The 27,818-nt window shown below is 44.6% G+C and overlaps 1 protein-coding gene across 2 annotated transcripts in view; it reads left to right on the plus strand.

The window, feature by feature from the left end:
* ST3GAL1 (ST3 beta-galactoside alpha-2,3-sialyltransferase 1) overlaps positions 1 to 27,818 on the plus strand; it is an 80,889-nt gene that overhangs the window by 20,465 nt on the left and 32,606 nt on the right. The window contains exon 2 of one of the 2 annotated variants that reach the window (XM_054815204.1): positions 4,099 to 4,198. The exons of the other annotated variant lie outside the window; for it this stretch is intronic. The gene's annotated coding sequence lies outside the window, so the exon portion shown is untranslated. The remainder of the gene's footprint in view (positions 1 to 4,098; positions 4,199 to 27,818) is intronic. 2 annotated transcript variants of the gene reach the window in all.

The following is a 27,818-nucleotide window of genomic DNA, read 5'->3' on the forward strand; positions in this document are numbered from 1 at the left end:
TATTTATAAAATAAAAGTGTGCTTCCTTTTGCTGGACAGGTAGTTTATGGTACCTGAGCTCTCAATATATGAGAGTATTAACTAAATGGTTTTAGGTTTGTAAGCTACGACCTTGTAATCCTTAATATACAAGGTGAGAAGAATGAATGTGGCTCATCAATAGCTCTTGATAGGTAGTAGACACGGTTGCAAATGGCAGCGTGTGGTTGGCAGTCTGTTGAGAGTAGGTATCTCTCAGCAGGGTTTGGCGACTCTGCTTGGTAAAGAGGTGGAATGTTCTTGGAGAGGGCGTCAAAGTGGGATGCTGCTGGCTGCATGCCCCTGAAAGCAGAGGTGAAATCCAGCCACGATGACTCTTGAGCAGTGAAGGGTGCATGGGTACAGGAATGGATCAGTCCAGGTGCACAGCAGTGCCCCATGGGATCGTAGGGTCCAAAGTAGCTGCAAAGGTGTCAACTTTTCAAGCAGAAAACCTTGGTGGGCAGAGAAATTACTGCTGCCCAGGCAACTCTGTAATCTGAGGTGCCGTATGGGCCGCAATTACTGCGGTACCTGCTCAGAGACATTACTTTCCTACTTCACTTGACATGCAGTGACGGAGAGTGGAGGGAGGTGCTACTACATCTTTCATCTTTTCTTCTCTGGCAGGATGTAAACAGGACAGTGTTATTTCTGTCTCCTCTTGGTCACAGCATTGGGAAAGGGGAGGGAGATGTCGTGGTTGTACCTGTGCCAGGGAAGGTGGTTTCGGGTTTGCAGGGCTTCCTATCTGTGGCAGCTCCAGTACATTTTGTTCCCAGACATGTCTTTATTCTTCATTTCTGGGGCTTTTCAGGTGACAAAGCGCTGAGAGCACTGTCCTCCTGGCTGTCCTGGACTAGTGATAAGGACAAAAAGCGGGGAGGGAAAGCCATCAAACTGAGTCAGTGTTCAGAGGAGAAAACAAGCAGCTAGGAAAAAAGCCTGGCTTCTGGGACTCATTTGCTTAGGAGGTACAGCAGGGAGCAAAAACGTGTGGGATCACTAAGACGTGAAGGAAAACCATGCTTGTCTTTGGTGACAAGCCCTGCCCTTCGGTGCTGAGGGTAGGGCTTGATTTCCAAGTCTCTCTCCAGGTCTAGCACATGTGTGGCCCTCATGGGCAAGGCTTCTGCTGATCTGCCCCGTCCCGGCACCGCTGGCTGATAGCGCTATTGGCAGAATCGATACTAGGAATAATACGCTGCTGCGACCTTGTAATTTAGAAACGACCTTGCAGAAGGAAGTCTGTTCTCTGGCATCGCCAAGGGAATTGGAGCTTTATTTTCTTTTAAGAATACTCTGGTTTCTTTTAATTGGGAGAAAACTGCTCATCTAATGAAATGAAAGGGAGTACATGGAGCACGGGCATGGGGAGGGGAGAAGCGATTCGTGGTCCTTGTGGAGCAGGGAGCATTTTCCTGTGCTGGGACTTTGCTCAGAGTGCAGGAGATGTGTGTGGGATGCATAGGACAGAGTGCAAGCATCTGCACTGCGTGCGCCGCTGTCAGAGCCACTTATCTGTCCTCCTTTTATAGGTTGCAAAGAGAAATAGATACTTTAGCATGTGATTCATCTCGTTCTAGAGAAACATCTCAAAAATAGGAGGTGGGGGTTTGTCCCTGTTGACAGATGAAGAAGCCCTGACGACTTGTATAATGTTAGATCAGATGGGTCCTGCCCCAGCACAGCTAGGAGTGAGATCCCATTGACCTCTTTGCTAGGGATGTAAGTGCCATAGGGTGGGGGCTGGGGCGTCTGAACTGAAGGAGCTAACGTTGGTTTTGAGGTTTTCTTCTGTGGAGAATTGAAGCCCTAAGGCTGTGTCCGTCAGATAAGCTGAGAGCTATGCCTGCCTGCTCCTTTTATGCCATTTGAAAAAAAAATAACATGTTAGTGTTACCTATTGAAAAAAACATCCAGCACATAGGTGTTGTCCCTCATAGATGAGAGATGGAGAAGCTTCTTTATGGTCCAAAATTAACAAGATCTGCTCCTCTTTCTGTAGGGAGGAAAAAAAATGTTACTGTCCTCATTGACTCAGAGCTGCCCTGCAGCCCCAGGACCCAGACTCTTTTTCATGAAAACTTACTACGTATAAACAAAGAGTTAAAACCCAAATAATCAATCATGCTGAGATGCATGGCTTAGCTGAAAACTAACCAAGCCGGTGTCTTTCCACTGCGTACGCCCCCTGTGTCATCCCAGAGATGAGAGGTCCAGACCGACCCGATCTCAGGTGCCCACGTGTGCAATGAGTGAAGCCTTTTGCAAAATGTTTGTTTTCCACATGAGAAAGCAACTTCCTCAAGTATTTAACACTTGGCCTCGTCCTCTGCTTGAAAGGATGCTGTGAGCCCTCTGCCATAGGACATTTTTTTTCTGAAATGAAAGAATAGCAACACTTAAGTTTCAGTGAGGCATTACTGCTTTGTCAAAGTCTCGTTGACCCTGAAGCTTGCCAGTGTGCTACAGTTTTGAGTAAGCCAGATAAGCAGGGTTTCTGATATGCCAGATGTTGAATCTCATGCTTTGGGCTGTATTGTCTCCAAAAGGTTGAGAAGGAGATGCTTTTCCCATATTAAAGAGCCTTTGACAATTTTCTGCTAGTCGTCTTCTGAACCACCAATTGCTGGTGATAACCTGCGGAAGGAATTTCTCCTACAGAAATCAGTTGTAATTTTGGGGGTAATTTCCCTTTGTTCACACCATTCAGATGGTTTTGCCTGGTGTTTCGTAGCAGAGGATTCATGAGCTCTTTTTTCAGTAGGATAGCTCTGCTGTGCATGCAAGTCACCACTGATGTTATGGTTGCCTTGAATTTGATAGCCCATTGCTCTTACACGGTTGTCATTGCAAAATAGCACTTTTGTTGGCTTTTCTCAGCAAGGGATGAGGGGAGTGGAAGTGAAATTTCTTTGGTAGAGAAACATAATTTTTGTTCCCTGCTAATAAATGAATATGTAAAAGAATAAAGCTAAAAATATTGGTCATTCTATAGAGAAGTAAAAGGACCGCTTTCTTGCAAATGCAGCTGTGGGATGTGAAAACATGATTCTCATTCAGAAGATTTTGGATTGTAATTCTGCATCACACCTCTGCTGCTCCACTCTGTGTCTCTCTGTGTGTTCAACTCATAATATTTTGAGTATTTGTGACTAGCTGGACAGCTGTAACCTTAGATATGATGTGATCTAAAATCCTCTGAGACACTGAAATACTTGAAGGCAAGGAAAGATGTTGCTAAAGAGCACATGATGTAACTGGAAAGTCTCACCACAGAAACCCCAAATGTCTGTTAGAGGCACTATTTGCTTAATTACCTAATTTTGGACGTTTAAGGAACTATGTTAAAAAAAAACAAAACCAAAAACACCTCACAAAAACAAAGAACAACTAAGTTGTGGGCAGTTCTTTTGAGGTCTAAAATGACTGGGATGGATGATCCTGAGACTTTCAAAATACTGATGCTTCCATAAAATCAAACCAACCTCTACTGTACGCCATTTTAGCAGGCTGTTTTGTTTGATGGGGTTGGGGGTTTTTGGCGTTTGGTTGGTTGGTTTTGGGTTTTTTTGTTTGTTTGTTTTTTAAATTTTTGGTAACTTTTAAATCAAAAGGTGCATTTCAGGTTGCTGGGAATGCTAAGTCTGTTTCACAGTGATGCTTTCCTTATTTGCAAGGCTTGTGCTGACCCATATGTGCTTTCGGACAGTCCCCCAAATTACTATCTGCCCCTGTGCAGCTTCGTACTGGGGTGGCAGCCCTGGCCACTGATGTTTTTCAACGCCAGACCTCAGGGAGTGACAACTTCCCAGCACAAAGAACTTGCCCTGTAGTTCTGCTTTTGCATTGTCATATTCCAAATTTTTTTTTACCCTTTTTTCCCCTCTCACCTACTGCTGCTGACCATGCTGGACCTGTGTCCTGCAATGTATCTTCTGCTACCCTGAAATATCATGCGCAGGAAGCATCTGGCTGTTCCCCTGCTGTATAGGGCATTCTTTCAGTGGATTATCTCTGTTTCGTCCTGGTACAAAGCCCTGAAAAAGTCATTTGACTAACCCAAGCTCTCTGCAGATCCAGATCACCCATTTCTCACAGCTCTTGAGACGCAAGGGATTCCTGCTGTGTCCGCCTGCTCGGAGCTGGCTGCCGTTGGGATGTGGGCATTTGTCAGGTTTGCTTTTCCCCCTTCTTGTTGCTTTATCATTCAGATCCCCTAGAAGAGGCACTGCAAGTTGCTAAGAGAAGGTGAATCAAAATACACTCAACTTCAGGAAGTGAAGTTTGGGATGGGGACGGGAGTTTTAAACATTGTTTTAAGTACTCATAGCGTGGGGGGTGGTTTTCTCCTGAGGCTCTGCATTTGCAGGTTTTCCATTGAGAGAAAAGGCAAGTTAGCTTGGGTTTTGCAGGTGTAAGAGAAAATAAGTGTCTGTGGCTTCCTTCAGATTTTATACTGGCTTTTTTCCCCATTTGGTGCAACTGCTCTGCACAGGCTTGGCAGGTACTCAGCCCTCGCGCTTTCTTTTGTTGAGTCAACAAGAAATCCAACCAGAGGAGAACAGCTTAATGGTCTATAGTAATCATCTAGCCAAAATGCTGGCTAAAATATCCTAATTCCTCCAACCTGTGTAGTTCCTGGGTTTGCCCCCTTTCATCCCCAAGGGGACAACGCGTGTGTGTGGTGTATTGGAGGGTCCTTGTTATGTGTTCAAGGCCAGGCTGTGTGGGGCTTTGAGCAACCTGATCTACTGGAGGGTGGCCCTGCCCATGGAAGAGGGGTTGGAGCTAAGTGATCTTCAGGGTCCCTTTCAACCCAAACCATTCTGTGATTCTATAATTCTATGCCATGAGTAGGGCAGGTGATGTTGGTGCAGCAAGAAGTGTCCGGGACCCCTGGGATCCCCACATCCCTGGGCAAGTACCTGCCTAACATGGCCCCTTCAGGAAAATCAGGAGAGCCTTCAATCAGGATGTAGTACCTTTTCCCAGGGTTAAAATAATGATTTCTGAGGCCTGACTGAAGGGTGTTTAATGGCTGGGGCTGCTGCCATGCACCAAACCCCTCAGTGTGCCTGCAAGGAACAAAAGCTTGTGAGAGACATACTTATTCCTTACTGTGTACACTCATACATTATAAAGCTTAATGTTTGTTTGAAGCCTGTGTGACAGGGACTCCATTTACGCTGTGTTTGGCTCTTAATCATTATGATAATTTATTATAAATCATCTCTAAAACGTAGATTAAGTCCAAGCATGACAAAACCTCCTATTGGGTTGCTGCTGAGATCTGCCCAATAAAACCGACATTAGGTTTATTTTAATTTTTTTGAAGCAAAGTTCTTATTTACCTATTACCGAGCCATGCAATTACTTAAAGACATTATTTTTCTGCTTACTGATGAAATAAGCCCCAAAGTCATATCAGTGGGGTCAACCGGATACCTGCAAATGAGGTCTCTGAGTTTAGCAGCGGTTTGCTAATTACTGCTGATACGGTGCCCTGTAAGCAGCAATCATTAGCAAGATGCTGTTTGGCTGCTGGCAGTTTCCAGCCTGGATGCACAGCACACTGGTGGCTGTGCTGTTCTCAGCGTTACGGAAATCTTGAAGTAAGTGATAACCCTGCCATCAGCATGGGCGAGCATAAGCAGAGCGGACATCCTGAGAGAGGCCAGGCAGTGCTGTTTAGTTCACAGCGCAATTTTTTTGAACTGCAAGAATTTATTTTCCCATTTGGGGCCCCTGGGCTTGACTTTCCAAACGAGAACCGTATTCTGAGCATTTTGTTCCAGCAGAAAATCAGCTCGCTTGTTGCTGCTGAAGCTCTGCTAGCGCTGCAAAGGTGTAAAAAGAAATCAGGTTCTGGCTCATGCTTTCAATTTAACTTTTTCCATTTGCCAGATCGGCTCTTTCAGTCGGCCCCGCGTTCCCTGGTACGGGCTGTGGCTGTGCCGGGCAGGTCCCACACTATTAGCACAGGTTGCCAAATGCAGATCCGCTCCTCGTGTGTGGCTGCTCTCGCTGCCTACAACTGTTTCAGCTCACTTTGTGTGAGATGTCTCTCTTCCAAGTGAGTAAACCACAGATGCGACTTCCCGCATGATTACCAACTTTTATGGAAAGCTTATGGCTCCCTCTAAGGTCTCCTCCTCCGCTCCCACTGTGCTGCTGCTTTTCTGAAGGCAAATTAAACAGATCTATTCCTATCTGACTGAAGCCATCGAGTTACTTAAACAGATTGACCTGACTTAGGCTTATCAATTTCTTTAATGAGGTATCCTCTGCAACTTCTGCTTGGCTTTTTGCCATCCTTCTCATTAAAAAAGTTTATTTTGGGATCTCTTTGTTCCAGGTGGAGCCATTGCCAGCCAGCTGGCTGGGAATATGCTTGACCCATAGCCCCTAATAATGCTTTAATTTTCATTTTTAAATCTAGCAAAGGCATTGGGAAATTACCTTGCTTATAAATGTATGGTTTGGAGAGCATTTTAACTCTACCCGAGGAGCAGAAGTGGAGAGGGTACTTCGTACCTCTGGCTCCATGGAAATAAGCCTGCAGAACAGGAGGACTTTGAAGATTTAGATGCTGTTTCTTGCAGCCTGGGGGAGATGTCTTCTCACGATCGCCTTTTAAAATGACGACAGTGACAGATTCCACTCAGGCTGGAGGATAACCACCTCCCACTGCAACTTCTTTACGAAGTTGAACTTTCAGGATCAAATGATGGGTATCTGTGAAGGGCTTACCTGAAGTGTAGGGAAAAAAACCATTATCAATGCATAGAGAAACAGGTGTGTTTCTCTGGGATGAATATGCACTCAAAATGTCTGAATTAATTCAGATTTACCCTGATAAAACTGTGCTCTCCACAGCCCTGTCTTTCTCGATGTTGATGGTCCATCTCTTAAAGCTATTAAATTGGCTAATGCCAGGGGGTTGGTTTAGGCTTTTGCCTTCAGCCGGTATTGTTTACGTGTCTTACGTCAGTCAGGGCCAGATCCTCTGCGGGACCTGTATGTGCATGAAGTCGGGCCTGTTTGAAGGCCTTATTCAAGCCTACAAGGAGGCTAGCTACCTTTCTTGTGCTCCAGATCCTTCACCTTGAACCTTCACCCAAAAGTACTCCTCAAGCTCTTCCTTCTCTCCAAACAAAAAAACCCAACAAGCAGTACTGGCTATCTTCTTTCGGGGCACAGATTAGTAATCCTGCAGGTGAGATCCTGAGCAGAGCGCTCAGTGGTGGGAAGGGAGGTTGTCCCTCAATCTCCTTTTCAACAGAACTGCTGCTCGTGGCTGACTTTTCTGCAGAAGCCCATCTTGTCCATGTGTGTTGGGCATAACACGTACAATGTGGAGACCCCAAGGAAGTGTAAGCTGAGGAAAGCCTGATTTTGAGGTGCCTGTTGTGTGCAGCCATGAGATATTGCCTCCTGACAGGAATGTTTGGCATCTGTGTAGGGACATTACCCTCGGGATAATGATGATGATGATATTTATTTATTTACCATTAAGACAAAGCCCTTGCAGAGTTTAGGTGCTGGTGTGAGAAGAGAGCTGCAAACCAAAAGGGGTTAGATATGCAAGTTTGGGCTCAGGCATCCTTTTTAGTCCCTTGTTGTTGTCTCTCTGACCCTTTCCTAGAGCAGAGTCTATCAGAGCTTGACCAGGTTTAGCAAGGACTGGTTTTGCCTTCATCTTCGGCATGCTCTATATATACTGTTAGTGGGGGCAGGTTCCCAGCTCCAGTGAAGTGTCGGTTTGCTCTTTGATCCTGGTAGAAGTAAACCCAATTTAACACAAAGTCGCTGCAGAAGAAGAACCTTCTGCTCTAGCAAATAAACCACCTCTGCCCCTCCTGCTTCAGACATCTAGCCTAGGCGCTGACAGTATTTCCATCTGAAATGCACGGTTAGAAGAGTGGGGCAGGGAAATCCAAGATAAATCTTGCATAATAGATGCCTTCTATATAGAGACACATCTTAATCCCAGACAGAGAGAGGAGGAGGAGGAGCGTGTGTGGCTCTCAGCCCGGGGAACAGAGCGGGGAAGCGGAGGCAATCCCACGGCACTAGCGGGGATGCTGCGTTACAGATCCCAGCAGCGCACTCCAGCCTCCTGCCTGCGGAGCGGAGATTGCTCTTGTATGTCACGGTATTTATTACCGACTGCTATTGGATTTTTATAGACCTGATTCAGCAGAGCGTTTGCATCTGTATTATTTAAGCGAGTGGGAAACCCGCTCTGTCTTTATAGAGTTAGATGTGCGCTTAAGTGTCTTGCTGAGCTGGGATTAATTTAGAGAAAATAAATAGCTGCTTCCTGGCTTGGATAGCAAACAGTCTGGGGCCAAAGTTTGCGACTTGATTAGATTTAAGATGTTTCAGTCCTGAGTGCCTAACTTGAGATACCTCAGCACATAAGTTTATCAAAAAATACAAACACCCGTGAGAAAAACAGAACCGCATTGAACCGCATTCAACAGTCGAACACTAATTTAGAGAGTGTTTTCCAAAGTGTGCCGTCCAAACAACTGGATAACGAATGTAAAGCTGTCCAGAGGGCCATGTATATTGGATTTGCAGACAGCATTATTGAGTTGTGGTCAAGCTGACCACAGATAGACCTGTTCTGACTCAAGTAATTGGGTAGCAGTCTGCGTGTGAGTCACAGGAGTTTGGAGAAGGTGTTTCTCATGTCTTTGTGTGTGCCCGGAGGGCCTGACCTTGCGTTCCTGTGCTGGGCTCTGAGAAATCGCCCATTAAAATCAAAGAAGTTTTTGAGTGTGTAAGGAGTTCAGACTGTATCGCTGTGGGTTTTAGTTCCTTCATTCATTTTCCTTTGATTATCAGTACAACACTTTATTTTTCCACAGTGAAATATTTTATTAAAGGCGTATTTGTAGATAATAACATTTATTAAGAGGCATCTTTGACTGAAACTGCATCTGAATGTCACTTAAATAATGAATGGGAATGCCATATATTCATTAAAATTTGAACAATGATAACTGTATGTCTGTTAAAGTCCTCTTTTTGATGGAAATGGCCAGCAGCCATTAAAATACAGTGGGAATTCTTGTTCTCAGGCTCACAATGGCTGATAATAACACTCTTGATAAGTATTTGCAGCTCAAGACACTGAATTTACAAAAGGGATTCATCGCAGCTAACAGCAGCTCTGAAGATTGAAATGTTACTGTCATTCAGCTCTACTTTTTCTTTTTTTCTTTTCTTTTTTTTTTTTTTAAGGTCTCGTGTGTGTCTAAAGAAAGGATTTCACTTCCCTATCAGTCTGTAGAGTTTGTTTTCTGCTCGCCCCTAGGAGAAGCTACTCACTTTTTGAATTTAAAATATTAGCCAGTTTCCCCAGCTAGTGCAAACTGGTCCCAGCACCGCAGCGGGAGAGGTGGAGACTCGTGTGATGAAGGTGTGCACCTTTCCTATGTTTTTCTGCTCCTCTTCCTTTCACAGCAAACCATGCGTAGACAGAAGAAAAGACAGCATGTAGGTAACATTAGGATGTTGTTTCAAATGACTTGGCTCCTGTTTTCCAGCCTCTGTGACTAACATGAACTTTGATATAAATAAAGCTGTCCAATGGATCTTTAAAACATGCCCATCCTTGCTCTGAGGACAAGGCAGTGTTTAGCACCCTGTCCCAGACAGAGCATTTATAGTTACTTGTGACCCTCTAATTACTCATGACCCTCTCAACCAATAACACAGCACTAGTTTAAAGAGAAAAATCTGCTTTTCATCCTATTTTTAACCTACAGGGTTTGTAGAATTTAGAAATGGAAGTGACCTGCTGGGTTATCTAGTCCATTTTCTATACCACTCCACCCTTTCTTCCAAGTTTTCGTGTTTCTGGGCTTTTTCGTGTTTACAAATGCATTGCTGCTGCCGCCGTGTCTCCAGCTCAGTGATGTGTGGATGTCACTCGGCTCTAACAAGCAGACTCACGTGGCACTTTGAAGTTATAGGAAAATACGGAAAAATCCTCTTAATAGCATCTATCCCAGAAAGTGACTTTGCTTAGCTTACAGTAAATATGAGGTACTTCAAAAAAATTTATTAACTACAGAGTCTTGTAACTCTGCTTAGACCTACAAAGCTGACCCAACAGAGGCAGCGTAGTAAGTGCCTAGGATGACTGACAAGTTTATATTCTTCATTTTGACCTTGAAAAAGCCACTTAATAGAGCTTTTTCTTTCCACCCTTGTCCATTCAGCAGGGCAAGGTTTATCCGAGCAAAAAGTGCTTACTAAGCATCAGTAGAGCACCTACTGTGCCAGAACCCTGAGCTTTATCTCGCAAGCCTGGTCAAATAAAAAATAAGTTGGTCTTCTGAAGAAATAGATCTTTGAAAGAATCTTGTAGGGTTGGGTTTTCGACTGGCACAACGCTCTGGAGTTTTTCTTAAGGATTTGGCAAGATGTTTGAGTTTAGTTTTTCATCTATCATCAAGGATATAGTCTGTTGACTTTGCTGATTCTTTCCCCCATTCCTGTGTTCACTTCCGATGTGGCAGCAGGAGCTGGAAGGCTCACATCCTTGTGCATTAAACAGGATGCAGTGCCTAATTATCATCTTGATTAAATTTTGTGATTAAGTGGTCTGTAATTGTCTGTAGTCTCAGACTTTCCAAGATATTACTCAGAGCTGCATTGACTGATCAGCTGGTCAGGGTTGAGGTGGCACCACGTTGATTAAATCTTACTTTAAGGGGAAATGGCACACATCTCTGTGTGTGCTTAAGCTCTGTGGAATTTCATTATATTTCTCTTTGCTGAGCAATATGTAAAAGTCTATCAAGCACAAGGCTAGATAGGTAATAAATGCTGAGAAAGTATCTATAGAGAGAGATGTATGTGTAAAATATATTAATGACTCCTTGTTTAATTTCAGAAGAGTGAAAAATACCTGTTTCCTGATAAATTTCAAAGTGTGTACAAAAAACTGAGAAAATAAATATATGATAACATAATTTCCTCTTGATGACTAAAGCTACAGCATTTTAAAACTAGGGAAGATGCAATTTTAGGAGTGATTAAATTAAATCTCTGTTTTTCCCTGTCTCCTCAGAATAAACCATCCATGCTTTTTAAATTTTACTCCTTTAATATGCTATGGCGTAATGATAAATAATAATAATAATAATTAAAAAAAAGCAATGCTCTTTTTAATAAAGAAAGGGCAGCCTGAAAGTCTGTTTCAAAGCTGTTTTTCAAGCTCGATGCAACTTCGATTTAAAGATCTGAATATCATCCAGCAATAACAGTGTGGAGATGAAATCCGCTTGGATAAAAAGTACAGAGCAATGCAACTTGACAGGCTGAGTCCTAAAGGGCAGCAGTCTCGGATCCAATAGTCCCTCTCATTTTGAATAATTGCTGTGCAACACGGAATCAAACATTTATTGCTGAGTACGGGCGCATTTGCTCTCCCTGGTGACCCTCTATAAGCAAATGTGCAATACGATTTTATTACCAGGAGTGCATTTCGCACAAACTGTTTGCTTTACAGAATTAAATAAACCCGGACAAAGGACAGTCAATACTATTGTTTTGCCTTCTTGCATTTCAATGCTGTCTCCTAGACAGTTCAATAGCAAGCCAGGAGAGAGAACTGTTCTGTCTAAATGATTCACGTACTGAAATTCATCTTTGAGGAAAAACTCAAGAGAGCACCAAAACCAAAGGGCTACTGCTCTGTAGACAAAGCATTGGGACTATTGTCTTCATCTAAGCGGACCGTTGCGATTGATGGCCAGTGGGAATTAGGTTGACTGGAGAAACGTTAGCCAAAAGAATCGTTTCCAAACTGGAACGGCCGAGCAGTGGCAAAGCTTTGATTCTGCTGCCAATGCAGCATTTGAAGAGTGAAACCATATTTGTGGCTGTGGCTGAAAGAGCTTCTGGGAGACATTTGAACCCACGCCATGAATTTATGAACTAGAAACATTTTTCAGTGCGCAGGAACAGGACTCGGAGCAGTCTTGCCTTTGGGCAAAGCCTGTGATGAGACTGATGAGACCATATCTCTTCAGCGCCATTAAAAATAAAGGCATCTGGTGCTTCCCTTTTCATGATGACAGCACATTGCACTTCTGTGGAGGGACATTAGGAGCCACTCAAAGTGCCAACTAGTGCCTTATTTGTTGTTCTAATGTATTCCTGAAGTGTTGACTCTCCCTTGCTGGGACAAACCCAGACTAAGAAGAGCTGGAAAGGTCGATGGGTTTGGCCCTTTTCTTTCTATCAGGGCTCTGAGTACAAGAGGGCTGAGGCATCCCGAGGCACGGAGCAGGGGCTTTGTTGTCTTCAGAAAAACTTGAGAACTCCACTTAGAGATACAGATCCAGCACAACACTCTAAACTCTAAAATCTTGTAGTTGTTTGTATTCAGATACGTGCTGGTGATGTTCTCCCCCGCAACACTATGCTTTGTACAATGATAAAGTTAAGTCAAAGGGAAGCACTATAAAATATATATTGGATGTGATTGATAGCACTGCATGGAAGCAAGAGTAAATTCTGAAATGCTGATTTATCATCCCAAGACCAGCAATTGGGCTTTTTATGAGACTTAAACTAGGGAATATAAACACTGGATGACAAGCACAATGGGGCTGGCTATTCAGAGTATACCACCAGTCTATCCAGTTATTGAAAACCAGCACAGAACAGCAGAGAGAAGCCATTAAAACATTGCAAGAAGTCCTCAGATGTTGCAGACCTGTCAGTGGTGCAGGGATGAGGTGTCCTGGGGCCCAAACCCAGTCAGGGTATTCTGGGGGGTTCGTCCTCTGCATGGTCCGAGATCAAGCCTCCAGTTCCAGGGAGCAGAACAGGCACAGGGTGCAGGGTGACAGCCATCGTGGACCACTTTCGGAGAGTCTAACCCCAGGTTTGGAGCAACAGGTTTTGTCCTGAGCAAAGAAAGATGTGAGGAGATGTGTCATCTCACCACTCTGAGTGTGTGATCTGGGAGACGAGTCTTCCATACCAAAATTTTCTTTGTAATCTTTTGTGAGATAAACTGCAAGCATCGCGCACAGCCAAATGAAAGGGAAACTATGGCAAAGCTGGTCAAGGGGACTATAACAAGGGGATTTTTAAGTCAAGGTGACTTACTCTTTCCAAAAGTTGTGTAATTGGTGACCCAGACTTTTGAGACAAAATTTTTGGCAAGTGAGTTTGATCTGAAGAAATCGTCTTATTCACTCAAAAGCTCCTGCACCCTGTCAACTGACTAATGTGCCGTTGAGACAGGTAGAAAGGGCTGTTTCCCAAAAATAAGCAGATATTATGCAATAAGCTTAGTTATGTTAATAACTAAAAGACGGATGTACTATTTATTATCTGCTTGCAAATCTAAGTAGGCAGTCATACTGATGATTACTGATTTTTTTTTTTTTTGTCTTATAAAGGAAAACGTGTGACAAAGGGCAGAACTCAGTATTTAGCGTTCTACTTTTGATTCTACATTGCAGCCTGCTAATTGATGAAAGATCTTGGCACGTGTTGCTAGAAGCTTTTCTGTTGGCTTTGTGCTTTGAACCAGGTCTGACAAGCCACATCAGGAGTCCTTCACAGGACCTTTGTTCTAGCAAGTAAGACCCTTCTTGCAGGACCTGTTTCTGGAGTTCTCATTGAAGTGAATGGAGTAGATCTGGATAGAAAGCGCTCGTCTTCATTCTCTTACTTTGTATTTTTTTGTCCTGATTTGGTTGAATATAGGACTTGTCCTGCAGGTAATGTCCACTGTTGTAAACAGAAGCAGTCTTAAAATTCATCCTAAATTTTTTTAAAAACAGACTTTGGATAAAACATCTGGTGGAAATCGTTTGGAAGATTCAGCTGGCTTTATGTGAGCTTGGAGCGGACTCAAAATACACTGACAAGTCCAGCAGTGAAAAACAAAATCTCTGTGTTCGTTGTCAGCTGATGTATCCTTCCCCTGCACTCTAGGTTATTCACACTGCCTCTCCTCCTCATCAGTTTTGATGTCCAAATTAGGAGGCCAGTAAACGAGAAGGCGAGCCCCTGTGCCACAATCGCTCAGTGGAGGAATTTAACTTCAAAATTGCAAGTGTGAGTTGAAAGTGTGAGATCGAGGAGTGTGTCCCAGCACTGGGCTGGAGCTGCACGTCCTGGATCTCGTCCTGGCTGTTCGTGGGGTCTGACCCAGGAGCTTACCCACCTCCATTCACCCACTCCATCATCCCTAGGTGACTTCCTCCTCTGCAGGAGCACCGCTGTCTGCATAAGGAACCCGTGTGTAATGTCACGCTAAGCACCAGATTCGCGTCTCTGCAACCTTGGTGACCTAAAAGGGGTTGTGTAAATGTGAGTAGATGGACATGGCTTCCCTGCCCCAAAGAAAGGGAGCATGTAAAATTTGGGCTCATATTCCTACATGGAGATATGTAGCTAGAAAATAAATGTATAAACGCCTTGAGCTGTTAATATACCCATGTCACAATCAAAAATGCTCTTGAATAAGGTGGGTTACAATAGCACAGTGTCTCCTAGATGCAGGTGGAGGCAGCAGATAACTGCGGTGGCCGGTGCCAGGCAAACCGGCTCCTGCTGCCGGGACCCAGCCTGGGACCCTGCGGCTCCTTTGCAGGCATCGCCACGGGTCGCTGAATCGCAGCCAGCAAGCCAGCTGGTAGCGCTCGCTCTGTCTGCAGTTTACTTTATCCCATAAAGTGTTTCGAGTGCTTTTTTTTCCTTTCTCTCTCTCTCTCTCCTTGCTTTTTAACAGATGGCATTGAAGGACTTTTACTTTTCCTCCCCCCAGTCTTTTTTAGGCTCTCCCTGCCTCTCATCATGCCACGGGTGATGCCCCTGACAGCTGACCGCTGACTTCTGCTCCAACAAGCTTTTTTTCTTGTCCAGAAACCAATCTGTTACAAGGCTGCCTAACAACCCCCATCTCCTGCCGCAGGCCCCCGAGCGGCTGCTCCATCCTTCTGCCGGAGGCACCAGGGATGGGGCACGTAAAGACCCCAGGAGCAGCAATCCCTGCCTCCTCGCTCGGCTCCCGCGATGCTGCTTTTACCAAGCGGCGTGGCAATCTGGGCTAAATTACCGAAGCAAAAGCCAGCTGAAGCAGCGCAGTGTTACCCTCTTCAGAGACCGGCTGCTCTCACCTGGCGTCTTGCAGCTAATCATGTTGACAGGAGCCATTGTTTATTTTCCTCCGTCCTTGTCTTCCTTGTTTTATGGTAAATTAGAGCAGGCAGGCAAGCCATCCATCAGCCTATAAATGCTGCGGAGTATTTTGGCTTTGTGCTAAATAATTGTGCATTTTATTGCTATTTACACATTCATTTTCCTAGGCAATAAAATGCAAACTGCAGTCCCCCATACTTTTTATATTTTGTATCTGTATCATGGCAGCCGCACAGGCTTCAGCAGCAGCATGCAGCCTGCTGCTGTAAATTCACTCTCTTATTTTAGTAGGTCTAACATTTATTTATAATTAATGTCAGGGACCTTACACAGTAATACCAATTATTGATTTTTATTTTTTTTTTTTTTTAAGAAAAAGAAATTACTTTTTTTTTCTTATTACTGCCCTAACAACACAGTCAAGTTGCAGTGGCTAATCTTGTCCAGGACAGTGAAAGAAAAGGCTTTTAAAAACTGAGTTGGTGGTAAAGTGATCAAAAGCAGCATGTGACCCCTTAACTCTAGGGTTCGTATAGATGGGGATTATTGTATGGGGGGCAGGGGGCAGCAACTCGAATTAGCAGCGAAGGCAGGTGGGAATGGGAAAGCTCTGCAGCAGGGGCCATTGCAGCCACTGCAAAATGAGCGCCTTCGGAAGCGGCGATAGGGCTTAATGTCCCGACGCAGCTGGGCACAGGGAGGGCACAGGCTCTCCGGTGGATCCCCAAGCTCCCATCACTAATGACGGAGGAGTGACCGCGGTGACTGCAGGTTGTGCACTGCCGGCAGTGCCGATGGGATGCAGCGGTCCTGGTACAATGAATGTAAACGAAACTCAGCTTGAGTTGCACAAACGCACGCACAAGGATGTAGATTGGACCAAAGAAGCCTTAAGATACATCTTTATACTTTGAATCTCCTATCACCTTCTTGGTGTTAAGATACCTAGCCATGCATTTGCAAACTAAATTGCCCTTATCAGTAGACCTTGCATGGCTTGTGCTTCTTTTTTCAGTCCGACTGTGGCCCATTATGCCAGAAAATTTGCTGAGGGCGGCATCGGACTTGGCAAAGAGCCATGGGAACAGCAGCCAACTCCATCTTAAAACTAATTTTTACCCCTGCCAGGGACGGCTGCCTAACAAGTGCTCAGAGGACCCAGGCTGAAGCACAGCCCTGAAAAAGCTGCGGGTGGGAAGCGTGAAGGGAGCTGCAGAGGGCAAAGTAACGTTTCTGTTACTGCTCCAGCTCCCCCCTCCTAATGATTTACCTTCAAAATGCTGAACAGCAATGGGAAAGGGAAGGAGCGGAGTCAGGGGCAGAGTCAGGAACCGGGGACGGATGTTCCATTTCTGCCTTGACCTCTGTAAGGGTGAGAATAAGATGGATGCCTGCAGGCTCGCTCACCCCTTCCCCATTTGTAAAGCAGAGGTGGCAGCTGCATATCTTGTGCATAGCAGTATTGGGAGGGATCATGGAAAAAAAGGCTCGTGGTGAAGAGTTGTCATGTGGGTTGAATAACCGGCTTGTGTGCCACCTACCCCTCCGAGGGTTTGATCCCAGGTTAATCCTCCCGTAGCAAACCAGCCTTGGTGGGTTGGGAAATGAAAACAGAGATGATATTGATAAATCCTTTTTCATGATAGCTTTCCAACAAGTTTCAAAACCAGCAGCGGAGCCCTCTCTCACCTAGGGTGTGTGCGAGTCTGCGAATGAACGTAGGAAGAGCTGCTGTCAGACCAAAGCTGACGTTATGAAAACAGGGGTAAATTGGGGGTTTCTCAGTTTGAGGAACAGCAACCCTGAGGGATTCTGCTCTGGCTTCTTGGGGTTGTTGAGTGGCTAAAATTGTGGAAACTAGTGAGGGGTGGATGCTCAGCATCTCAGGAAACTCAGCCCCCAAATGTCTCAGGTGGAGTACCCCAAATGACATCAGTGAGTGCTTTGGCCGTTACTTGTTTGTCGTCATGCAGCCACAAATGCCACCCAGGTTTTGTCACTTCAAGTCTGGCATTGCTGAGGATTTTTTTTTTTTGTGTGTGTGTCTAGGATTATTAGGGTTTTTCCTTTTTCGATTGCTCATCAGGAAGACAGCTCTATTTTCATTTCTTAATTAGCTTGGTATTTCTACAGTCATTTAAAGATGTCTGGCCAACTTGAAGTGATGTGCAACACCTGTCAAGCCAAGGGCTTTACACATTAGGGATAGATAGCCTGGAGTTGGGAGAACACGTACACACCATGGATGCTCTCACAAAGCCGTATTGCCTGGGCTTGGGGCAGGTATCACCCGCAGGAACCTCACCTGCATGCAGAACACTGCTGATGGGCATCTGGGCACCAAAGGGGCTTTATTCCTTCCCAGTAGCACTGGTGGGGCTGCAAAAACTTCTTCATTCCCTCCATCTGCTGTGATGATGTTGGGGAGTCTGGCCACCAAACATGCAGCTCACCTTCATGTATTTTGTAAAGCTGTTTTTGAAAGCAAATCCCATTTTTATCCTGCCTGTGTTGAGCAGGTTGAGCTGTGAATCATGTTTCACCCCATGGATGTTGTCTAGCCGCAGTCCCGCTTTGCAGAGGATGAGTTAGAGAGGGTACCCGTAATACAAGCCATGAGGAGAAAGAGGGGTAATGTTGCTCTCATTCGTTTCAGCCCTTTTTTATCATGACAGGAGGTTGGTTTGGTTCAAACCACCAGAAATTTGAACAGTGGCTAGATCCTTGCATGCTCCCCACCTCCTTGGACGCAGTGGCGTGACCCACATGGGGGTTAATTCCAGCTGTAAGCCCTGCCAGCCAGGCAGAAAACCCTCTCCCAGACCCTCCCTGCTCCGAGATAATCCCGGCAAATCCTCTTTCCTTGTACCTTCTCCTCTTTCTCCCACTACCTTGGAGTAAAAAGGTGGGGCCAAAGGAAAGTTATGGAAATACACTTTAACCATTTTATGACAGCAAAATTAATCTCCCCCAGGTACAGTGTAGTCCCCACTGTCCCTATGGGCTACGTGCATATGGCTGTGTGCGGTTTGCTCAACCTACATGGTCCTCCCCACTTGGCCACCTGGCCCACAGCATCTTGGGAATGTTACTATCGTTCCCAGCATAGTGTCACGTCCTGTACGTGAGGGATGGGACACAGGCCGAAGCTGTTTGCTGTTTGCCAGCACGCCTGTATCTGGAAGCAGGGGGACATTCCTCCTGGGGTTGTTTAGCCTGGAGAAAAGGAGGCTGAGGGGAGACCTTATCCCTCTCTACAGCTACCTGAAAGGAGGGTGTAGCCAGGTGGGGGTTGGTCTCTTCTCCCAAGTAACAAGTGATAGGACAAGAGGAAATGGCCTCAAGTTGTGCCTGGGGAGGTTTAGATTGGATATTAGGAAAAATTTCTTCACTGCAAGGGTTGTCAATCACTGGAACAGGCTGCCCAGGGAAGTGGTTGAGTCACCATCCCTGGAGGTATTTAAAAGACATGTAGATGTGGTGCTTAGGGACCTGGTTTAGTGGTGGGCTTGGTAGTGTTAGGCTAACGATTGGACTTGATGACCTTAAAGGTCTTTTCCAGCCCAAGTGATTCCATGATTCTATGATCCTTGCCCCCCCTGCATCGCTCTGCAAGTCGAGGTGCAACTTCATCAGCAGGTGGATGCTCACAGATGCTACAGGGTGATGCTCTGTGGTCTTCTCAAAGAGTTTAGTTTGGGTTCTGGGCTGGAAGGTTCGCAGCATAGTGTTTCATCTGAAGGCTGGGCTTGTTTCAATTTCTTTCTTTAACAGTGTTAACTCAAATGGGAGTTTGGGGAAGGGGTTTTTTTGCTATTGTCTGAGCCAGGGATGATCTTGTACTGGTAACAAAGTGCTCAGAGAGGCAGGAGAATTTCCTCTGCTGGATGTTTTCAGAAGGAGTTAGGCAAACTTGTATTAAAATAGTCATGTGTAATTGGTTGGTGCCGCCTGTGCAGAGGAGGAAGCCTCTCAGCACCTCAGCTGAGCCTCCTACGAGTCTATGAACGAATGTCCAGAGTTACAGCCAAACTGTCTCAGTTTCGGGTGTCAGCCAGGAGCTGCACCTCACTGAGAGGGTGCGAGGGATAAGCAATCCTCTTCTCGGCTGCCTTTCTGGCTGATAGTTCCACGAACAGAAATGACTGCATATATTTGTAAAACTCAGGCAAGATCATTTTGCCTCCGTATGCCGTGTGCTGTCACTGCGAGCCCCGTTGCCGTCTGTCTCCCACACTTTCCTCACTGATTCTCATACAAATCAGCGATGCACCGAATCGGCCTTGCACGTAAATCAGAGCAGGGTCGATGAAATTCAGAAGTACGAAATACAGGAGGCTGTCAAATGCGAACAATTTCTATCAGCTGCAAGTTTGGCAATGACTCTGTAGCAGCGAGGCTGGTCACTTCAGCTTTTAAACAAAGATCTAGGAGTGATCCAGCAATCTGCTGAGGCACAGGATCCCCTGGTATCCATTATCATTTCCTAAGGGTGTGAACACCCCAGCAGCAACAACTACCACATACTGGATCAACCCCTTGTAGCTGAGTGTGTCAACGCTTCTGGGGCTGGGGACTCTTGTCCCCTTTTAGAGCAACTTAAAACCAACGCTGCCCTTCAGCCGATGCTATGTCTCCTCCATAAGAAGTCATAGGTCGGTTCTTCTCTGGGAACATTTAAGCCCTATTTGTAGTGACTTCCCTTTGGATGCAGTCATTATTTTTCAGCATTCGCTTTTTTTTTTGAGCAAGAGAGACATCATAAAAGAGATTAAAGACTCATCTTACCTTCTTTAAAACCAAGCCAAGCAGAACAGCATATATTCAAGAATTTCTTGGTATACAGTTCCCAGCAAATCCTTGAGAGGTTTTAATTAAAGGTGAAATGACTTTTCTTTTTTTCCTTTGCTTAATAAAAGCAAATAACAAATAAAAATCCTGTGGCTCCCACTTGCAAAGCAAACTTTTTGACACAAATTGGTGGCTCATTTAAAAGAAAACCCAAAGCCCCAGGGCTCTGCTGCCTGCAGTCCTTGGGGGCTGTTAGTTTTTAACACTGTGCCCATTAAAACTTGCCAGGAGCTTTATTGCTAGAGCAAGCGGTGACATTTTTGTAAGCCCCGTTTTAAACGTTACCATGAAACGTTTAATTGGAGTGAGAACAGGATCCCACATTCTTTGCAATAGTATTATGTACAAAAGCTTGCAACAAAAAGAAAAAGCTGCCCTGTCCCACTACAAACAGGGGGATGTTTTAGATGGGAAAAGGATATTACAATGAACGTGGGATCCTGTTCTCCGCGTTTGAATGGGAGACGTGATCTTGAACCCAAAGACAGGATGTAGCTTTAGACATTGCTCCTCTGTGGGGTTTGTGCTGACACAGAGCTGATACGGTTATGGTCACTTAAGGACAGTGACCCCAGGGCTGAAGCTGAGGTTTCTGACCAGCACCAAAACAGCCCGTGTAGGACTGGTATTTCTCTTTCATTGAGGCAGGAGAAAAAGTCCTTGGTTTTCTAATGCACCACCAACTGGGCAGATGTTGGAAATTATTGTTGGGAAAAAGTAAGTAGCAGGGGTTCCCTGTCCTAGTTCAATAATCAGAGCCCAAGGACACAGTTCTTCCTTCTTCCACTCTTTGTTTTAGGTAAAAGAGTAAATCCAGGCTGATGTTTCCAGCATCTGGCCTGCTACGGCTGGATTTCTAGGTAGGATGTAGTTGGCAGCACTTTCTTGTGTTAAAATTTCTGCTTTTACAAAATCCATAGACTATAGTAGGGATAGAATTTTAGAATTCAAAATTTTATACTAAGTAAATTAAATCTTCCTCTACTAATTATTTCTGTATGCATAAGTGCTACTTTGAATTTCTCTTTGAACCAGAAATCCCTTAAATATTCAAGGATTGCTGGATACCTTAGCAATCTCCCTATTTATGTTTTAACCATCTAAGTAAGACAAGTGGACAAGACGCATGTTTTGTGCATGTCTGTGTGTGTTTCTCCAGCATTCAATTATCAGCATCCACATAATTCAGTATTAACATTTTTAATGCACTTCAGGATGCTCAGTTGAGTGGCTGTATGTGCAGCTCTGATGTATGCAAATCCATTTTGCATGCAACTCTTGACATGTTTTCATATTCAGGATTATGGGAAGGCTTTTCTGTGCCACTCTGATGTATGCTAATCTTTGTTTCTCTAAAAAACCACTTTAAAAGTCCAGACAAAAAGACAAAATATCATCTTCACTGAAATCCTATGTTTCTTCTGTACCCAAGCTACAACATAGTCCAAAGCAGTGCTTCCACTGATGGAGCGCCAAAGGGCCATATTCATATTGCCTGCTCTGGGCAGCTATTTCTATCCATCAGGTATTAGAGACAACCTCTGATCTGACAGTTCTCTGGATAAAAAGCAGTCTGAATCATTCATTTCTTTCTTGACTGTCAACACCATTGTAGATGTAGGGCAAAAGCTGCAATGGGAGTGTCACCATTTGCACGAGGGCTGGGTGATGCCCAGGATGGGACCAAAAGCACACAGTGCGTTTGGATCCAAGTAAGCCAAGTACTCCTATTAGGGACGTATAAATGATCAATCAATTAAAGTAGCTGCCTAATGGCATTGCAATTCTGGCTTCTAACACAGTATATTAGTTATCAAATATGTTGCTTATATCTGTGATATACTTTTAATGTATTATTTATTGACTTCTTATAAACTTACTGTGGCTGCCAAACTCTCAGAAGTGTCCACAGTAAATGGAAAACTCAAAGTCTTCTTGCACTGACTACCAGGTGCAGAATAGGCGCAGATGCTAAAACACCTCTGAATTTAATTGTGCGCAGCTTGACACCTATGCCTTCCTAGCACTAGGACGACTAAATGTAAATCCCAGGTTAATGAAGGAGAAAATCCCTGTGGTGTCATTAAATCTTCTCCAGAGTGAATTCAGTCCGTCTGATGAATAAATGTTTAATGCAGAGTTGTATCAGTTGGTGTCATTGATTGTGAGGGAAACGCTGTTGGTTTAACGAGGAGCCCATCAGTGTGAACACAAGTTAACAACCTCACAGTGCCAACAACTGCTCGGTATTGCTTCAAGGCAGGAATCCCAGTGAAGAGATGTGAGATGCTCACATGGGCACCGAAACATGTTTCCTAGATTTTGGGGATTATTGCCAATACCATCAATATTATCATCATCATCTGATCTTTCTTTGCATTTAGAATTATAATGCCATGAGGCTCCCTGCGGTGTATTAATCACTCTTTTAATATCAGAAATCAGGATTCCTCACAACATATTCTTTGAAGTCTGTTCCATGTGAACAACTGTATTTATAGTCACATACGTTTCCCTACAGTTTTAACCAAGAAATAGATTGGTAAATATTTTTGAGGTGGATACTCATAGACAGGCTAGCAAAACACCTGCTGTCAATGTAATTGAGTTCCACCTTTAGTTTAGAGTATCCTATAATCTGAAATAATCCTATATCCTCGCCCGTAATCCTATAAAACTGAAACTAATGCATTTACAGGAATTTGCTTCTACAATGCTTTTAGCTTGCCTCTATTTCTACTGCTGCTGTTGCCACTGTTAATTTGTCTTCCTGTATTTGGATTACCTGAAAGTAGCATTCTGACTGTCTTGGGGGAATTAGCAAGACTTTAAAAAAAACCCCAAACGTAGCCCAATATGAAGTCAAACCAAAAAGAAGAGGTGATAATTTTTTTTCAGCCTTCTCCTAGCAGGAGTGAAAATAGAGCTTTTCATTATTATTTTATTTTGAACTTCTAAATGTTTTGCTTTCCTTTAATTACCATAAATTACACATTTACTAGATGAAGGTTTTTTTGCAAAATGAAAATTAGTTTTTTTCATTTAAAATGTCAAAGATCCTTCTTTTTTTAAAAAAAGTTTCTTGAAACAGAAAATCAAGATGGAAGATAATTTTATCCACAGAAAGATTCAATTTTGACAAACTGATTAAAAAAAAAAAAAAATGAAACTGTGCTTGAAAAACTCATTGCAAACTCCAGCTCTAGGGTTGTCCTATCATGAACCATTAAAGAATTATGCTAGGTGTAAACACACATGGGTGTCCTGAAAATTCCTTTGATAGCTCACTTTTCCCAAGCAAAGGGTAGCACAGCTTTGATCCCAGCCTGCAAATCACCTGATGGCACAGGAAGGATTTGAGTGTACAAGGACACTCTGTCCTCCATGGACTCTGCCATCAAAGGATGTCATCAGGAATCAAACAGCAATTTTTTTTTTGTATCTGGTTCTCTGCCTGGATGTTTTTAAAGAACTCTTTGAAGCAGAACAATTCACAGAGATAAAATGAATGAATTTCAGTGAATGAATTTTAGTTTAGGATTTTCACCATAGAGTTATTGTTCTCATTGCCCCAGCTTGCGCTCTTGGTGTGCCAACCTATATAAAGACAACACAAGAAGTTCCTTCCCAACCTATTGGTAGATATTGGCTCACCACAGAAGAGCTCTCATAGCCCAGTAGGTTAAACCTATGTGTCTGTCCAACATTGCAAACTTCAGGATTAAGAAGGAAAACAATGTTTTCAACAATTGTTGGAGCGAGTCCAGAGGAGGCCACGAAGCTGATCAGAGGGCTGGAGCACCTCTCCTATGAGGACAGGCTGAGAGAGTTGGGATTGTTCAGCCTGGAGAAGAGAAGGCTCTGGGGAGATCTAATTGCGGCCTTCCAGTACCTGAAGGGGCCTACAGGAAAGCTGGTGAGGGACTGTTTATCAGGGAGCATAGTGACAGGACAAGGGGTAATGGGTTTAAGCTAAAGGAGGGTCGATTTAGATTAGATATAAGGAAGAAATTCTTCACTGTGAGGGTGGTGAGGCACTGGAACAGGTTGCCCAGAGAAGCTGTGGATGCCCCCTCCCTGGAAGTGTTCAAGGCCAGGTTGGATGGGGCTTTGGGCAACCTGGTCTAGTGGAGGGTGTGCCTGCTGATGGCAGGGGGGTTGGAACTAGATGATCTTTGAGGTTCCTTCCAACCCAAACCATTCTATGATTCTATGATTTAAGAGCTTGTAGTGATATATTTCCTATTTAAAACATTGATGTGTCTATTGGGACAGGAATTTGGAATATATGAAAGAAAATTAAGTACTACCAAGGAAACAGAGGTGCCATTTCTTGATTAGTAGAGTGTGTATAAAGAGGTAGGGCTCCTCCAAAATCACTTTCTAGCAAGACAGAGGCTGAGGAAGACGGTACTACCAGCAGCGTATTTTTCTACTGTTGGATTTCAGCACATCCCTGGTGAGACCTGGCAGCCTCCAGTGTCTCGGCCGTCATCACTATGGTTCACGGCTTAGCTGGACAGTGCTTCTTTTCTGGTGCTCCTATTTTGTCCTGAAAATACTTGAGCTGAGTGTTGAGTCAAAGGATGGACCATAAACAGGTCAGCAGTGCAGCTGCCTGTAAGTTTGAATTAATCACCCTTTTCACTGGCCTCTCCCAGTTTATCCCATGAAGAAGACACGGAGGGACCAGTTTGCAAGGGGTGGTTGCTTCATGGTCTGCAGACGTGGCTGAGAGCTCCCTTGGCACCGTAATAACCTGGAAAAGTTAAGACTAGGCTTACATTGGGAAGTTTTGGTACATTATCAGTTGGCTTTTTCACCAAGCCTGGCATGATACCAAGCCTGGCCTCAGTAACAAAGGGCTATTATATAAACAGTGACTTACATTATAGCTCCCACTGGAAATACATTGATCATGAGTTTATCTCCACAGTCACAATCATCCCGGTGTTTCCCAGTGATAAGTGGTACCCAGGTGAATGTCATCCTTGCATGGCTGGTGCCACCAGGGGAGGGAGCCGGGCTCGCCACAGCCTTTGCCCTTCACGCCAAACCCAGTTTCACTCCTCTTTCAAGGCTGAATATCAGGTGCTGTATGAAGAGGTGGCAGTAGAGGACGCAGCATTTATCAAAAAGGTGGCAATTTGATTGAGGTCCTGGAATGAATTTGCAGCATCAGCATTTTTTATTCATAGAATCATAGAATAGTTTGGGTTGGAAGGGACCTTTAAAGGTCATTCAGTCCAACCCCACCTGCAATAGGCAGGGACATCTTCAACTAGAGCATGTTGCTCAGAGCCCCATCCAACATGACCTTGAACGTTTCCAGGGATGGAGCATCTACCACCTCTCTGGGCAACCTGTTCCAGTGTTTCACCACCCTCACTGTAAAAAATTTCTTCCTTATATCTTGTCTAAATCCACCCTCTTTTAGTTTAAAAACATTATCCCTTGTCCTGTCGCAACAGGCCCTACTAAAAAGTTTGTTCCCATCTTTCTTTATAAGGCCCTTTAAGTACCGAAAAGCCGCAATAAGGTCTCCCTGGAGCCTTCTCTTCTCCAGGCTGAACATCCCCAACTCTCTCAGCCTTTCTTCACAGGAGAGGTACTCCAGCCCTCTGATCAGCTTCATGGTCTTCCTCTGGACTCTCTCCAACAGCTCACTGTCCTTCTTATGTTGAGGGCCCCAGAGCAGGATGCAGTACTCCAGGTGGGGTCTCACACAAGCGGAGTAGAGGGGCAGAATCACCTCCCTCGACCTGCTGGTCACACTTCTTTTGATGCAGCCCAGGATATGGTTGACTTTCTGGATTGCAAGCGCACACTGCTGGCTCATGTTGAGCTTTTCATCAACCAGCACCCCCAAGGCCTTCTTCTCAAGGCTGCTCTCAATCCCTTCATTTCCCAGCCTGTATTGATACTGGGAGTTGTCCCAACCCATGTGCAGGACTTTGCACTTGGCCTTGTTGAACCTCATGAGGTTCACATGGGCCCACTTTTTGAGCTTGTCCAGGTTCGTCTGGATGGCATCCCATCCCTCAGGCAGGTCAACCACACCACTCGGCTTGGTGTCATCTGCAGATTTGCTGAGGGTGCACTCGATCCCACTGCCTATGTCATTGATGAAGATATTAAACAGTACTGGTCCCAGTACTGACCTCTGAGGGACACCACTCACTACCAATCTCTATCTGTATGATTAATCTAGGAGAGCTTTGGGATCAACCAGGAGAGCAAAGACTTAAGCCCAGGTTCTCACTTTTTCCCTGAAGGTTCTTCATTTAGAGTGTGATGCAAGCTTCGTTGGTTGGAGCAAACTTTGTTTCAGACCCATTTATGGCTGCACTGTCTCCCCAGGAGCTGAGTGAAGTTGTCCTGTAGCCCCACAGGAGAGGTGGTTGGGCCATCCACCATTTTCCATGCTCAGGTCCTAAGATGATTTCTGCCATAGACATGGTGGACAGGCAAGGGCAGAGATTTTGGAGCCAGACCATCTTTCATGGCACATCAAGTCACATTCAGAGCAAAAATTCCCACTTGGCCTGAAGACGTGAGTAGGAACTGTAGCCCATGGAGGACAGCACAATTAAACCTGGATATTAACACTGCAATTTCTCTGGACCAAACATCCCTTGCAGGAATCAACTTTTGGTATGTGAGGGAGGAGGAGGAGGATTTTGCTGCTTCACCCTGGTGGGAGGAGGCAGGGATGGCAGCTCTCAGTGCCCAAGGGTATGGACAGGATTGTCCAGCCCTTTCCTTAAGCATTGAGGGGGAGTTTTCACTTCCAGATCGCTCAGCAACATGCCTGATAATGTCTGCCAGCCAAGATAAAAACCTATTTTGAGGCAACAGAATGCAACTTCCCCACCCAAGTTTCTGTTAATCTTACACACATCTTGCACAAAAAGCTGTTCGCTTACCCTGACTGCACAGACTTGTTATGCACGGAGACAGGGCAGGCTGGGTTAGTGTACCAGGGGGATCTATCTACCTGGTCAGCCCGAGCCTGCCAGCAGACCTGCTCACTGATAAGATACAAGTATGTAATGATTTTTTTTTCAGATCGCTGGCACCTAAAATGCCATGCAGTTATGCTCCATAAACCATCTCCAGTTTTTCGTCTATTCACTGTGATGGATGAAACACTGCCCAAGAGCTGGCTCCAAATTCAAGAAGCATGGAAGAGTTGCTGCCTTCAAATTTGTCTAGTGCTGCTTCTTCTCATGGCTTAAATGTTCCTGAATGGTTTTGTTTTCTAGGCAGTGTTGGTATGATTAATTGGAGTTGCTCAGGATGAGCATTTTAATAAATTCAAGAGTGATATACGAACCAGTTTGCCTGACTTGGATGCTGTGACCCTGTTTGACAGTGGCAGTCAAACAGATTTATGTTTCACAGCATGGTTGGGAATGGGGCAGAAGAGTTACAGATCATTATATAGATCATCGAGTCCAGCAGTGTTAGGTTTTAGATGATCTTAAAGGTCTTTTCCAACCTAAATGATTCTATGATTCTATGATTTTCTCCGTGATTAAAAGGCAGGTGGGCCTTGAGGCTGCTTTTCCATGGCTGTGGACACACAGGACAGCAGCACCTATGTCATCCCTGTGATGGACAGGAGAGAGGAGCCACTTGGCTTTGAGAAAAAAAATGCAGTCTGATTTTAAGTTATGGATGGAAAAGAGCAAAGTCATGTAGCAGCTGGTACTTTTCCAAAATTGCAGCCTGCGGTAGATTTTGGTGTCTGAGAA

This window comes from Grus americana, chromosome 2 (genome assembly GCF_028858705.1).
Source record: "Grus americana isolate bGruAme1 chromosome 2, bGruAme1.mat, whole genome shotgun sequence".
Taxonomy (NCBI): Eukaryota; Metazoa; Chordata; class Aves; order Gruiformes; family Gruidae; genus Grus; species Grus americana.